Raw genomic sequence first — 14911 nt, 5'->3', positions numbered from 1 at the left:
TTTCCAAATGAAGATTTATCCTGTCCCTCAGGATTTTTACAAATAATTGTAAAAGGTTCGGCTGGCCAGCCTGTATTTACTAAATCCCGTTCTCCCTTTTTAAACAAAGGTACAACGTTAGCAGTGCTCCAATCCTCTGGCCCCGCACCTGTAGCCAGTGAGGATTGGACAATGGTGGTCAGAGCCTCTGCTATTTCCTCTTTTGCTGCTCTTATCAGCCTGGGATACATTTCATTCTGGCCTGGGAATTTATCCACTTTCAAAGCTGCTAGACCACCAATACTTCCTCTCTCACCCTGTTTATTTCATCTAATATTTCACATTTCTCCACCCTCATTGCAAAGTCCACATCGCCCCTCACTTTTGTGAAAACAGATGCAAAGTATTCACAAAGAATCCTACCCAAGTCTTCCACATCCGCGTACAGATTCCCTTTATGGACTCTAATAGGCCCCACTCTTTATCTTCTTATCATCGTGCTCTTAATGTATTTATAAAACATCTTTGGGTTTTCCCAGATTTAATTGCCAACATTCTCTCATGCTCTCTCTTTGCTTTCCTGATATATTTTTTAATTGCACCTCTGCACCTCGAGATTTTCTGCAGTATTGAGTTATTGGTATCTGTCATAAGCTTCCCCTTTTTTCGTTAACTTTCCCTGTATGTCCCCTGACATCCCGGGAGCTCTAGATTTGTTAGTCCCACCTTTGTTTTAAGGGAACATACTTGCTCTATACCCTCAGGATCTCCTCCTTGAATGCCTCCCACTGCTCTGAAACTGATTTACCAGCAAGTACCCGTTCTCAGTCCACTTTGGAGAAATTCAATCTTAGCTCAGCAACATTGGCTTTACCCCAATTGAGAACTTTTATTCCTGGTCCCATTTTTCCTTTTCCATAACTACCCTAAACCTTACTGAGTATGATCACTCGCACCAAAATGCTCTCCCACTGATACCCCTTATACGTGCCCCTCTTCGATCACAAGACCCAGTCCAGAACCACCCCTCCCTTGATGGGCTTGTTACATACTGGATAAAGAAGTTCTCCTGAATGCATTTAGGAATTCTCCACCATCTGTACCATTCACACTATCATTTTCCCAGTTAATATTCGGGGAGTTAAAATCCTCCACTTTTACAGCTCTATAGGTTTTGCACTTCTCAACATTCTGCCCATATATTTGTTCTTCTATCTCCCTCTAACTGCCTGGGAGTCTAGTGCACTCCCAGTAGTGTGATCGTCCCTTTTTTGTTCTTTAATTCAACCCACATGGCCTCATTTGATTACCCCTCGAACACATCTTTCCTTTTCACAGCTGCAGGATGCGTCAATAATCTCTCACAACTCAACTGAAAGCAGCCGGAATGTGCAGCTTTGAGAGGGGCTTTCTGCACCGTCAGGGCTGGAAACTGTAGAGTTTGAATGTGTTCCGAAGTGTACAGAGTATTCAACAAATATAACAGGGCTGGGAGACATTGTGCTTTGTTAATACTGAACCAGAAATGCACATTATTCAATGCTTCTCATATTTAATTCAACACATTTTCAGCTGGTTTTGAAACAGGAACCTTTTGCGTGTTAAGCGGATGTGATGACCACTACACTACGGAACACACGCTTTCAAAGCAGACTGCAACCTGAATGCAGCAACTTAGACCGCTCGGCCATCCTGACTGCTCAATATTATGTGTGGCCACCTGCAGTTTGATTTTGAACTTTTGTGTCCTGTCACATGAAGTAAATGAGGACAGCAGGCGTATCTCTGCCTGACACCGGGGAAACAGTGAGACAGACCTTGTAGCAAGGGTCTGGTTATTGCGAAACAGCAAAGAAAATATTAATTTTGAAAGAACAGTGACCCAGACGTGATTGGGCGAACACATTATTCTGCTGCGAATTTTGAAATTACATAGAACTTTTGCAAAGAAGGACTTGCATTTCTGCAACACCTTTTAGGAACTTATGATGCCCCAAAGCGCTTTACAGTTGTTGAGTTATGTTTGAAGTGTTGTAGTGTGGGGAAAGATGTGCCCAAATCACCCCACACGAACCTCAACTCTTTGCGAAGGAGTTCGGTGCAAATAATCAGGTGCCTTAGGGACTTGGACTTTCTTTGAATGAGTTCTGCTTGTACCTGTATTCAAGCTTGAAACAGCAACTGGGCTTCCATCTCACGGGAGCAGCGTGTGGCAGTTAGCGAGTAGGTGACGAGGTTTGGGGTTGATGTACGTCACTTTCAATCTTTGAAATTTCACCAAGCAAAGAAATGATGAATCCAACTGTCCCTGTAATCCTTTTGTTCAGGTTTAATCACAGGAATATCTGCAGTCAGGAGCTGAAAAGTAATTAAAACCAACGACTGGCTTCGGGACAATCAGTATACTTTGTCACAGACAAGGCACCGGAAGGCTGGCAGGTAGATCACACCGGTTGTGGGAGAGCTGGTTGGCGGTGACATGGAAGTGTCTGCAGTGTGCGGGACCAGACTGCTTCCACGCATCCACAATGAATGTCCCACCCTTTATTTGGGAAAAGTACAACTGAGAGTGGACAAGTTCCATCCCGGTCGGAGAAATCTGAAGCTTTAACTGACTGACACCCTGGTTTGGGATGTCTTACAATTTACAGTTAAGTTCGTCTCTGTGGCGCAATGGGTTAGCACGTTCGGCTGTTAATTGAAAAGTTGGTGGTTCGAGCCCACCCAGGGACGAAGCCTTTAACTGTTTTTTTTCCCGAGGATTCGGTGCCGCACAATTCCAGGTTGTCATTGTGCGTTTTGGCTGCACGAATATATTCCGCAAACATTGCCAGCTGTGCTGTTATCCAGTGAGTTCCCACTCCCATACTTTTATGAACATTTAGTTCATGGAAAACGATAACAATTTTTTACATGGACCATGGTCCTCCATCCAGTCCACGAGAAATAAATTACGTTATTGTGTTTAAAGGAACTGGTGTAAATTGTCTGACCTATCGTTATGTGTTTTCTCAGATTCTGAGAGTCAACATTTTGCGAAGAATTATCTCATGGCCAATGCCAAGCACGAAAATGTCTCTCAGCATTTGTTCTAGGAATCCCTCAAATTCGCAATGTCCTGCGAGGCGCCTTAATTCGGCGACATAGCGCGCCACTTCCTGGCCCTCCGACCGTTGGCACGTGTAGAACCGAAAGCTCGCCATCAGATCGCTTTCTTTAGGATTTAGATGCTCGCAGACCAGCGTACACATTCTTCATAGGATTTAGTTGTTGGTGTCACCAGAGCTAGAAGATTCTTCATGAGGCCATAGGTTGCTGCCCCACAGAGGGTAAGGAGGATCGCCCTTCATTTGGCAGCGTTCCCGTCCCCTTCCAGCTCGTTGGCCACGAAGTATTGGTCAAGTATCTCCACAAAGGCTTCGCAATCGTCCACTTCTGCGAACCTCTCCAGGATACCAATGTTCCTTGCATTTTTGCGTGGTTGTTCATTGTCTCGTCGCCAATTGATACGCTCATAATAAAGGATGAAACTTAGTATTGTGAATAATTAGTAAGTGTGACCTTCGCTCCTTTAATAAGACTCCAGAGTACAGGTACCTCATGGGTGGCCTGCTTACATACTGTGCTCCCAAGGGATACTGGGATCCCTTGGGACTCCGACAGGTAGGCCCTCTGGTGGTGGTGTGTACAGGTTGTCATGGGTTAAATACATAACACAAGATGTGTACAGAAATCAACCATCAAAAGCCCTGTCATTAACCACAGGGGTTTCCTGCAATTTTCTGATCGCAAAGCGCTTTCAGTCCTTGTCCTTAAAATTGCAGACGCAGAAATTGGGGAGTTTAATGACTTTAAAAGGAGGACATTGTTGTTTGGTGCCGTTCTGGTCAGAGAAATGTTTGTGAAAGGAACTTTTTGCAGATAGAGGGATTGAGCATTTCAGCTTGTTCCTGAACACTTCTCTCTGAGCTCAGCAGCAATTTCTGTCGTGTGGAGGCGATCACATTTCCCTCACACGTGAAAAGTTCCCGGTTCAAGCCTGCGCAGAAACATTATTTCTCAAACAAAAACTTGTCTGCAATAAAATTAAATAAAAGCTGTTTTGGATACATTGTTGCATGAGCAATGCACATTTAATCCAGTCTCCTCAAATACAGATTGTGTAAAATCAGATCGGGGATAAAACTTCATCAAGGATTAAAGTTTCATGAATTATTAAAGTTCACTTATTGAAGTTTTGACTGTCCCTGTCAGCATTTCTTTCATTCTGTGAAACAACACTATCGGTTTACACCAGCAGATCTAAGCTGCATTTGAAACCCGCAAACAACTCATTAATTATTCGCTTTTCCCCAGTTCCAGAGCTCAGAGCGTTATTGTCCATCCCTGGGATGCAAGCTACCTCAGATTCGGGCCAAAGCTCCCCGTACACCGAGCACAGGCTCAGGAAACCCCCGGGGGAGAGGATATCCCGATCACTGGGCCTTCCAGCAGCACTGAACAAGCGCCCGGTCTGAAACTTTCCAGAGTAATAACTTGTAACTGGAGCATCGAACAGTAAGGACGGCCGAGCGGTCTGAGGCGCTTCTTTCAATATTTGATTAAATTATCAACTCTCCCTCAGTTCGCATTTTTATCATTGTGCAAAAGAAGATCATGGGTTCATTAATGATATTTACCCGCGAAAGCAACATGAAAGTTTAATGAAAAGGAAACGCCCAACGTGGGGCTCGAACCCACGACCCTGAGATTAAAAGTATCATGCTCTACCGACTGAGCTAGCCGGGCTTCTCAACATGTACTCTGTCAATCCCCTTCAGAATATTGTCTGTTTCAATGAGATCACCTCTCATTCTTCGAAACTCCAGAGAGCATCGGCATATTCTGCACAATCTCTCACCATAGGAGAGTGCTCTCATCCCAGGAATCGATCTGGTGAACATCCGTTGTACCACCTCCCAGGCAAGTATATCCGTCCTCAGAAAAGGAGACCAAAATTGTGCGCAGTACTCCAGGTGTGGTCTCACCAGGGCCCAGTACAATTGTAGCAAGACTTCCTTACTCTTGTACTATGGACCGAATATTAGGTGCTATGGGCCGAATATCCTGTTTTTCTGCTGATTCTACGGTTGTATAAAAAATATAAAAATTCAACAGTCACTCAGCAAACATATTTGTATTTCCTTCAGTGTGCAACACATGTGGGTGGATTAATGATGATAACAATTATTCAGGATCTCACAGACTTGAAATATATTTGTCAGCTTGCTTTGTAAAAATGCTTTCGCTGACCGGGAATCAAACCCCGACCACGGCAGTGAAAGCACCAAATCCTAACCACTAGACTACCAGGGAACACTGCTTGCAGCCTCTGCGATAGCTTTAAATATAGTCAGCTTACAATCACAGCTGAGAATTGTGCGGTGACACGGCGTGTAACTGGATTTGCTGGGAGCAGCGTGGAGGCTCCGACCTGCGTGAGAACACCAGCGGCAGGTCGGGGCCATAAAAGGAGCGGTGAGCGGCGGCCTGGGAGCAGCGTGGTGGTGTACCACGGCAAGGTACAGCGCAAGCTGGTGCTGGAGGGCGACGGCAGCGAAGAGTGATGTCATCAAAGTCCAGGTCGGTGATTGGAGCGTGGGCAGGTACAGCAGGAGCAGCGAGAGACTGTGGAGGGATGTGATCGGGGCCCAGGGGCGGCGTGAGTTCAGGGCCAGGGGCCCAGGGGCAGCACGGGCCAGCCCACACTGCGATATGTGTGCACACTGAGTCCGTGCAGCAGAGCTGGTCTCCAGTCGTCTTGGAAAACCCTTGCCACTGGACCAAGACCTCGCTCTGTCAAGCCCGTGTGATGGCTGGGGTGCAACGGCCACCACACGTTAAAAAAAATCCACGCACAGGCATCTTCCACCCTTCAACATACAGTTCGGGACCTGGAATATTAGGTCCATCATTGAAACACCTGTGAACTCATCCTTTTTTGGCGTGGAAGCAAGTCATCCTCGCTTCGAGGGACTGCCTATGATGATGATGAACTGGATTTGCTGCAGTCCGCGGGCAGAAGGTGATGAAAGCGGGCGTGAGAGGGTGAGTGACAGGTGGGCACTGCTTCTGATGCTGTCTGACCCACGGTGGGAGTGGCCGGGGATTTTAAAGCCCTTTCATTGCACCAATGCAGGGTAAATGAAACTGTGTTTCCGGAACCTTCATGTATACAAACATGGGCACTCTGCACTGTAGACCTCGTGGTGCAACGGTAGTGTGTCTGACTCCAGATCAGAAGGCTGCGTGTTTATATCACGTCGGGGTTACTGTACTTTTCCATATTGTTCTTCCGGAATTGAGATTTTCTTTGCTGCATCACAATTTACTTTCCCACCCATCTTTGAACCATCAGCAAACTTTGCTCCATTGCACTCGGTCCCTGTATCCCTGGGATAGGGGAGGGAAGACACACCGGAGAAGTGTGAGCTTGTGGACCGGAGAAGTTGCAGCTGCTGGAGCTGTACGTTTTATCGGGGAGGGACGGGGGGAGAGCCCGCCGAGCGACCGGAGAAGCTGAGCAGCTGCTGTGCTTTTCATCGGGTTTGACACTGTTTAAAAATGGCAGAGTGCCAAGTTTTCTCTCCCTACTGCCCATGCGCGAAGGTGCCGGCAGTGTTTTCGGCGCAGGCATTTGGCTCCGCCCCCCACTTCACCATCGACACCACGCCAGGACTCCGGGGACTGTACACAGCGGCCAGGATGGGGCGAGTTTTTCCCCGAGCCGTTTCCAGCGCACAAAGTCGGTGCGCTTGAGGTCAGTGCGCCGACAAAACTGCTTGGGGAAAATCTAGCCCTTGAAGAGTAAGGAGTACACTGAAGGAAATACAAATATGTTTGCCGAGCAACTGTCAAATTTTAATAACTTTTTATACAACCATCGAATCAGCAAAAAAACAGGGCACTCGCCCCATAGTACCTAATATATAGCCCACAGTACAAGAGTAAGGAAGTCGTGCTACAATTGTACAGGGCCCTGGTGAGATGAGGAGAAATTTCTTCGCTCAGAGAGTTGTTAATCTGTTGAATACTCTGTCGCAGAGTTGTTGATGCCAGTGTGTTAGATGTATTCAAGAGGGAGTTAGATGTGGCCCTTATAGCTAAAGGGATCAAGGGGTATGGAGAGAAAGCAGGAAATGGGTACTCAGCTGAATGATCATCCATGATCTTATTGAATGGTGGTGCAGGCTCGAAGGGCCGAATGGCCTACTCCTGCACCTATTTTCTATGTTTCGATGTTTCTCTGTCCTGCTACGGCTTCTTTAATAATGGATTCCAACATTTGCCCAACCACAGATGTTCGGCTAACTGGTCTATAGTTTCCTGCTTTTTGTCTGCCTCCTTTTTTAAATAGGGGCATTACATTTGCAGTTTTCCAATCTGCTGGGTCCTCCCCAGAATCCAGACAGTGCATGTCCACAGATCACTGAAAGTAGCAGGCCAGGTAGCTAAGGGGGTTGAGAAGAAATATGGAATGCTTGCCTTTATTAGCCGAGGCACAGAATGCAAGAGATGGGGTCGGTGGGGCAGGTTAGGTCACAGCTGGAGAACTCCGTGCAGTTCTGGTCGCCATATTACAGGAAGGGCATGATTGCACTGAAGATGGTGCAGAGGAGATTTACGAGGATGTTGCCGGGAGTGGAGAATCTTATCCATGAGGACAGATTAGAATGGCTGGATTTGTTTTCCATGGAACAGAGACTGAGGGGAGACCTCATTGAGGTGTATAAAATGATGAGGGTCCGAGATATAGTGGATAGAAAGGACCTATTTCCCTTAGCAGAGGGGTCAACAACAAGGAGGCATTAATTTAAAGTAATTGGTCGAAAGTTTAGAGGGGATATTTCTTCACGCAGAGTGTTGTGGGGGTCTGGAACTCACTGCCTGAAAGGGTGGTAGAGGCAGAAAGCCTCAACACATTTAAAAAGTGCTTGGATGTGCACCTAAAGTGCCGTAACCTGCAGGGTTATGGACCTAGAGCTGGAAAGTGGGATTAGGCTGGAGAGCCTCTAGTTGGCCGGCGCGGACACGATGGACCGAAATGGCCTCCTTGCGTGCTGTAAACTTCTTTGATTCTATGAACTCATTTGCAAAGAGTTGAGGTGCGTGTGAGGTGATTTGGGCACATCTTTCCTCATATGGCAACATTTCAAAGGGACTTCACGGCTGTACAGCGCTTTGAGGCGTCATGAGTTACTGACAGACGCTGCAGAAATCCAAGTCCTTCTTTGCAAAATTTCAATGCAATCTCAAGACTGGTCTGGGATTTGAAACCAGGATCTTTCTGCAAATTTCAAGTAACAACTGCGAAGCAAAAATCATACCCGTCGAACAACAAACCACCTGCTCAGCAAATGTGGAGATAAGATGTAACCATTATTGAAGCATTTTTAGTGTGTGTTGCTATTCTTGATCGGAGGAGCACATGAGACGGAATCAGTGACTTGGCCTTTTCGACATGTCTTCTGAAGCGCCGCACGGTCCCACTCCTGCAGTCAATGAGCTGTTGGGACGTTACTGTATCCATCATCATCATCATCATAGGCGGTCCCTCGAAACGAGGATGACTTCCTTCCACGCCGAAAAAGGATGAGTTCACAGGCGTTTCAATGAATGACCCGAACGACATCCCAAAGGGTGGAAGATGCCTGTGCGTGGATTTTTTAAACGTGTGGTGGCCGTTGCACCCCAGCCATCACACGGGCTTGACAGAGCGAGGTCTTGGTCCAGTGGCAAGGGTTAAGCAAGACGACAGGCGACCAGCTCTGCTGCACGGACCGAATGCACACACATATCGCAGTGTTGGCTGGCCCGTGCTAACCCTGGGCCCCTGGCCCCAAACTCATGCCTCCGCTGGGCCCCGATCACGTCCCTCTACAGTCTCTCGCCGCTCCTTTGGCCCGATCTCGCCGGTCCTGCTGTATCTGCCCACGCTCCAATCACAGACCTGCACCTTGATGACGTCACTCTTCGCTGCCGCCGCCCTCCTGCACCAGCTCGCGCTGCTCCCTGGAGTAGTCTCCAGGGACCTCCAAGCAGCTCCCAGGGCCGCTCACCGTTCCTTTTATGGCCCCGACCTGCCGCTGGTGTTCTCCCGTTAGTGTATCCAGGCTGTGGGTGGCCACCCCGAGCACAGCAGAGGGGTTTCTGCATTAGTTCTGGGTGGGGACAGTATCTTTCCCATTTCTCTCTTCCTCTTGTCTATATCCCTGTGCTTTTATTTCTCTATTTATTCCCCCTGTCTCAGTTTCTAGCGTTTTAAAGGGAACAAAAGATGAAATGGGTAACACTGTGGAACAATTTCTCTCACTCAAAGATAGACGCAATACCGTTGCGCCATGAGGTCTAGGTAGCTAGCCGTTGATATTCAGGTTCATATATAAATATATATAAATATATCTATATGTATCATAACCGTTCCCTGGTGGTCGAGGGGTTAAGATCCGGTGCACTAACCTGGTTTCAATTCGCGATCAATTCATCGCATAAAAATAATTGAGGTCTGTGAGACGATTAATAATTGCTGTAATCACCATGAATACCAATACTTTCTGCGATAGACCGAGCTTACAGACTATCTGGCTTCTCCTGCCCTTTGCCGGGCACGTGTTTGGGGTTTAATTTAGTAAACAGGGCGAGTTCGCTGATCGCGGGGAGACGGTAGGAGCCTCTGTGGCCCCACTGTGAGGATGTGGAAGTGAACACGGTGGCTGGGTGATCCGTGACATTTCTGTAAAGGGCAGCGGAGGAGAAGGATTGAGAACTTTCAGTGTGGGACAGAAGTTGTTTAAGGTGAGCCAACACATTCCCGATCAGCGCAGAGGGAGCTCACTGGTCAGCTCCCCTCTGTTGGGGCTGCTGTGCCAGAGGTTTCTGTCGTGCAGTGGTTATCACATTTGCTTTATACGTGAAAAGTACCCGGTTTGATTCTGGGTAGAAACATGATGTTTAAACTTGCTATAAGGGAACAATCGGAGGTGAGTTTAGTCTCCTGGAAAATGCTGCCTGACTTGCTGAGATTTCCAGCATTTGCTGTTTTTATTTGCTATTTATTCTCCTGGTAGAAAGGCTCCCTTATTCCTGAATTGCTCTTTATTTAACCAATAAATAGATAACTTTCAGTGAGAGAAAACGGATCCTCCGGGGACCTTTCGCGTGTGAGGCCAACGTGATATCCGCTACACTGCAGCCCATCAAAGGGCGAGAAACCACTGAATATAAAGGATGAGCTCACAAATATAAGGGGCAGTGCAGTCTGGTCAACGTCAGACCCTCCTTTCTTATTCAGCAGAGGCATGAACGGGAGTCAGACGCCACAAAGTTTAATTAAAGATACAAATACAAGTAACACTTCTAAATCTTTTCACTGTAAAATTCTTTCACTTTATTTGAAATCCTACTGCGTTGAATCTGAAAACGATCACCATGGGATTTTATCTTCACTGCTGATTCTAATTTCTCTGCACGGAAGGAATAACCGGTGCTGTTAAATTTGACAAAAGTTGCCCCAGATTCCTGGTGACATCGGCAATACAGCGTGTAAAATGGGTTAACATGCTGAAGAACAGAAAAACAAAACAAATAGGAGCAGGAGTCGGTCATACGCCCCTCGAGCCTGCTCCGCCATTTAATACGATCATGACCGATGTGATCATGGACTCAGGTCCACTTCCCTGCCCGCTCCCCAAAGCACAGGACAAATGATTGAAGTATCGACTGTCCCTCAGTTAGCATTTCTTTCTTTGTGCAAAAGAAGGTGAGGGGTTAATTAATGATGCTTTTCCATGAACGCAATACAAAAGTTTAAGAAAAAAACATACGGTGACTGGCAGGTGAGCGCTGCTTTGACACCTGGTGGGAATGGGCGGGGATTTTAAAGCCCCTTGTGTTGTGAAAGCTTCATATAGAGGAACATCTCAAACAAATTGTGTAGGCCTCGTGGCGCAACGGTAGCGTGTCTGACTCCAGATCAGAAGGTTGCGTGTTCAAATCACGTCGGGGTCACTGTTCTTTCAGAATTAATATTTTATTTGCTGTTTGGCAATAACCAGACCCTTGTTCCAAGGTCTGTCTCATTGTTTCCCCGGTGTCTTGCAGAGATACGCCTGCTGCCCTCATTTAATTCATGTGCCAGGACACAAAAGTTCAAAATCAACTTGCAGGTGGCCAGACACACCGCCGAGCGGGTCTAAGGTGCTGTGATTAGATTGCAGTTTTCTCTGGAGGTGTGGGTTTGAATCCAACTTCTGACATTTCTTATTTTTAATAATTAAGCGAAACTCATTGTTTGACACCACGACCAACTCCTTAAAACTGGGATTCAGCAGTTCACCTGCTCGCTTAACATTTCCGTCTGACCTGGTGCTGAAAGTGGAGATGTTTCCGCAGTGTCGCGGTTAACACGTTCGCCTCACACGCGAAAGCTCACCAGGCGGGAATATTTTCTGTAGCTTTCTCCTCATGCATGCTCAGGGGCGAGTTTGTTCTCCTGTGAAAAGTTCATAAGATGATAAGCATGTAAGAATTAGGGGCCGGAGTATGCCATTCGGCCCCTCGAGCCTGGTACACCATTCAAGAAGATCCTGGCAGTTCCTCGACAGCAAGTTTAAACATCTGGGGCAGAGCCAGCAGGCGACTGTCTGCAATCAGTGAGAGAACGGTATGTTTGGCAGAAGCCTGGCGAGCTCAGTCAGTGAAATATAAGATTTTCAATCTCAGGGTCGTGGTTTCGACACCAACATTGGACATTTACGTTTTTCATAGAATTATAGAATGATAAAAGTTTGCAGCACATAAGGAGGGCTTTTTGGCCCATCACTTCCACCCCGGCCAACAAGAGGCGATCCAGCTTCATCCCACTTTCCAGCTCTGGGTCCATAACCCTGCAGGTTGCGGCACTTCAGGTGCACATCCAAATACTTTTTACCTGTGGTACCTGCCTCCGCCATTCTTTCAGGCAGTGAGTTCCTGACCGTCACAAACCTCTGCATGAAGAATTTTACCTTCAAATCCTCTTTAAACCTTCTACCAATTACTTTAAATATATGCCCCCTGGTTGTTGACCCCTCTGCTATCCACTATATCTAGGCCCCTCATAATTTTATACATCTCAATGTTGTCTCCCCTCAGCCTCCTCTGTTCCAATGAAAACAAACCTAGCCGATCCAATCTGTCCTCACAGCTAAGATTCTCCACGCCTGGCAACATCCTCGTAAATCTCCTCTGTACCCTCTCGTACAATCACATAATTCCTGTAATACGGTGACCAGAACTACATGCAATACTCCAGCTGTCGCCGAACCAGTGTTTTATACATTTCAAGCATAACCAACCTGCTCTTCTATCCCATGCCTCAGCCAATAAAGGTAAGCATTCCGTGCGCCTTCTTACCCACCTTATCCAACTGGCCTGCTACCTTCAGGGATCTGTGGACATGCACTCCAAGGTCCCTTTGTTCTTCCACACTTCTCAATGTCCGACCATTTAATGTGTGTTTCTTTCCTTGTTTGCCCTCCCCAAATGCACAGCCTCACACTTCTCTGGATTAATTTAGAATCACCTGAAAACGTTTTAATCATACCTCCTATATTTAAGTTTAGATCATTGATGTTACCACTAAAAGCCAGGGACCTAGCACTGAGCCCTGTGGAACCCCACTGGAACCATCCTTCCAGTCCCAAACACTCCCATCAAACATTACCCTTTGCTTCCTGCCTCTGAGCCAATTTTGGATCCAACTTGCCACTTTGCCCTGGTCCCATGGGCTTTTACTTTCGTGACCAGTCTTCCATGTGGGAACTTGGCGAAAGCTTTGCTAAAATCCTTATACACTATATCATACGCACTGCCCTCATCGATCCACTTGGTTACCTCCTCAAAAAATTCAATCAAGTGAGTCAGACAAGACCTTCCCTGAACAAACCCATGCTGACTATCAGTGATTAACCCATGTCTTTCTAAATGCAGAAATTAAATCATTGATAAATTTTATCCTGCTTTCACGGGAAAACACCATTAATTAACCGATGATCTTTGTTGTGTATGTATAAAATAAGTATACATCCTATACACTCAATGTACAGTTGCAGAAGACCACTGGATGTAACTTCACACTGTATGCACTATGCTTGTACCACCAGAGGGTGCAACTGGTGGAGACCTCGGGGTCGCCTGTACACAACAGGTAACCAGGTATAAAAGGGAGCTCACAGTACTGTACCCTCACTCAGGAGCTGCAATAAGTGGACGAAGGTCACCACAGTTCAAGTACAATACCTCACCTCATGGAGTCATTACTAGAGTGCTTACAGACACAATAACTGGTGACGAGAATACGAATTTCCATGTGACAATGGCTAACCTTGGCACGTTTGAACAATTCGCCAATGGGGAAGATTGGGAGACCTTTGTGGAAAGGCTCGAACACTTCTTTATTGCGAATGACGTGGGGGGAGACGACCCGACATCGCTGGCTGATAAGTGCTGTGCTATCCTGCTCAGTAGTTGTGGGCCCACCGTCTATGGCCTTGTCAGGGACCTGCTAGTCCCAGAGAAGACAATAACATATGTGGAGCTCGTAACGCTGATACAGGAACAGCTCAAACCTATAGAGAGCATCCTCACAGCCAAACACCGGTTCTCTCCCCACCGGTGGATCCGAAGGCCAAGAAATCGCAAAATATGCTGCAGAGCTGAGATGATTGGCTGCACCATGTGATTTTAGCGATCACCTCACCGAAGTACTAAGGGACATCTTTGTTACTGGAATAGGTCACGAGGGCCTTCTCCACAGGCTGCTCTCTGCGGACACCACGGTCACCCTGCAGAGGCAATTAACGTGAGCCAGGCGTTCATGATCTCGGCCTGCGATTCCAAGTGGATGTCTCATCCCCAGGACTCTAACCCAGCAAGTACTGTGAACCGAAAGTTGCCTTTTAGAGGCAGGGCTGCTGCTAGCAGGCTCTCTCAGGGAAGAGAGAACAGAACACCGAGTCCCAGAATTCTGAGTCCGCCACATGGGGCCAACCGGCCAACCCCATGCTGGCGCTGTGGAGGAAATCACAGGGCCCACTAGTGCCGCTATAAAGACTATACTTGCAAAGGCTGTAACATGAAGGGCCACCTCCAGCGAATATGCAAGAGAAATTGTACTCACCGAGTCGATGAAGAGTTGGCCGATCATCCGGAGTCCAGCGACGATGAGGTGTACGGAGTGTTTACCTGCACCACCGAGAGTTCCCCGTTGAAAATGGAAGTTGAAATCAACGATGTTCCAGTCACGATGGAGGTGGACATAGGGGCTAGCCAGTCACTGATGAATCAGGCGGCCTTTGAGAAACTCTGGGACAATCCAATCGAACGACCTAAAATGATACCGATCGAAGTGAAACTGCTCACCTACACAAACGATACATCCCAGTCGTTGGCAGCGTGGATGTCCAGGTGTCCCATGGCGGCGAGATGCACAGGTTACCTTTGTGGATCATTGCTGGTGATGGTCCAAAGCTATTAGGAAGAAGATGGATGAAAAAGATCACTTGGAGCTGGGAAAAGCTCCAACATCCAGCGATCGACGTCCTCCATGGCCCCGAAGTTGGATCCAGCACAACCCAGAAAAACCAACCGCCCAACTCGACTGTGAGGCGGTGACACAGACCGCTCAACCCAACGGCGAGATGATCCAGCCCAAACAACCAGACCTCACCTTCCAGGCTCCAGTGGCAGGACTCCAGAGGAAGAAAATTCACACAGAAGATAACTTCCTGGCTTCCGTGGCAGAACCTGGGGAGAAAAGGATCACCGCATCCTACCTCATGGAGAGAAAGAAGATTGCGTCGGAACCACGAGGTGAAGCGCCTGAAGTCAAGATGGCGGCAGCCAGACCAAAAGG

At 47.3% G+C, this 14911-nt stretch overlaps 3 non-coding genes across 3 annotated transcripts; 2 read left to right on the top strand and 1 right to left on the bottom strand.

The window, feature by feature from the left end:
• Window positions 1-2638: 2638 nt before the first annotated feature.
• Window positions 2639-2712, top strand: trnan-guu (transfer RNA asparagine (anticodon GUU)). Its single transcript has one exon. It is a non-coding gene; the product is annotated as a tRNA-Asn (tRNA).
• Window positions 2713-4694: 1982 nt separating this feature from the next.
• On the bottom strand, window positions 4695-4767 carry trnak-uuu (transfer RNA lysine (anticodon UUU)). Its single transcript has one exon. It is a non-coding gene; the product is annotated as a tRNA-Lys (tRNA).
• Window positions 4768-10953: 6186 nt separating this feature from the next.
• On the top strand, window positions 10954-11025 carry trnaw-cca (transfer RNA tryptophan (anticodon CCA)). The gene has a single exon. It is a non-coding gene; the product is annotated as a tRNA-Trp (tRNA).
• The last annotated feature ends 3886 nt before the right edge of the window (window positions 11026-14911 follow it).

Source organism: Pristiophorus japonicus, unplaced genomic scaffold (genome assembly GCF_044704955.1).
Source record: "Pristiophorus japonicus isolate sPriJap1 unplaced genomic scaffold, sPriJap1.hap1 HAP1_SCAFFOLD_163, whole genome shotgun sequence".
Lineage (NCBI taxonomy): Eukaryota > Metazoa > Chordata > Chondrichthyes > Pristiophoridae > Pristiophorus > Pristiophorus japonicus.
Note: the sequence above shows the minus strand (reverse complement) of the source record. Positions and strands in the feature narration are given on the sequence as shown.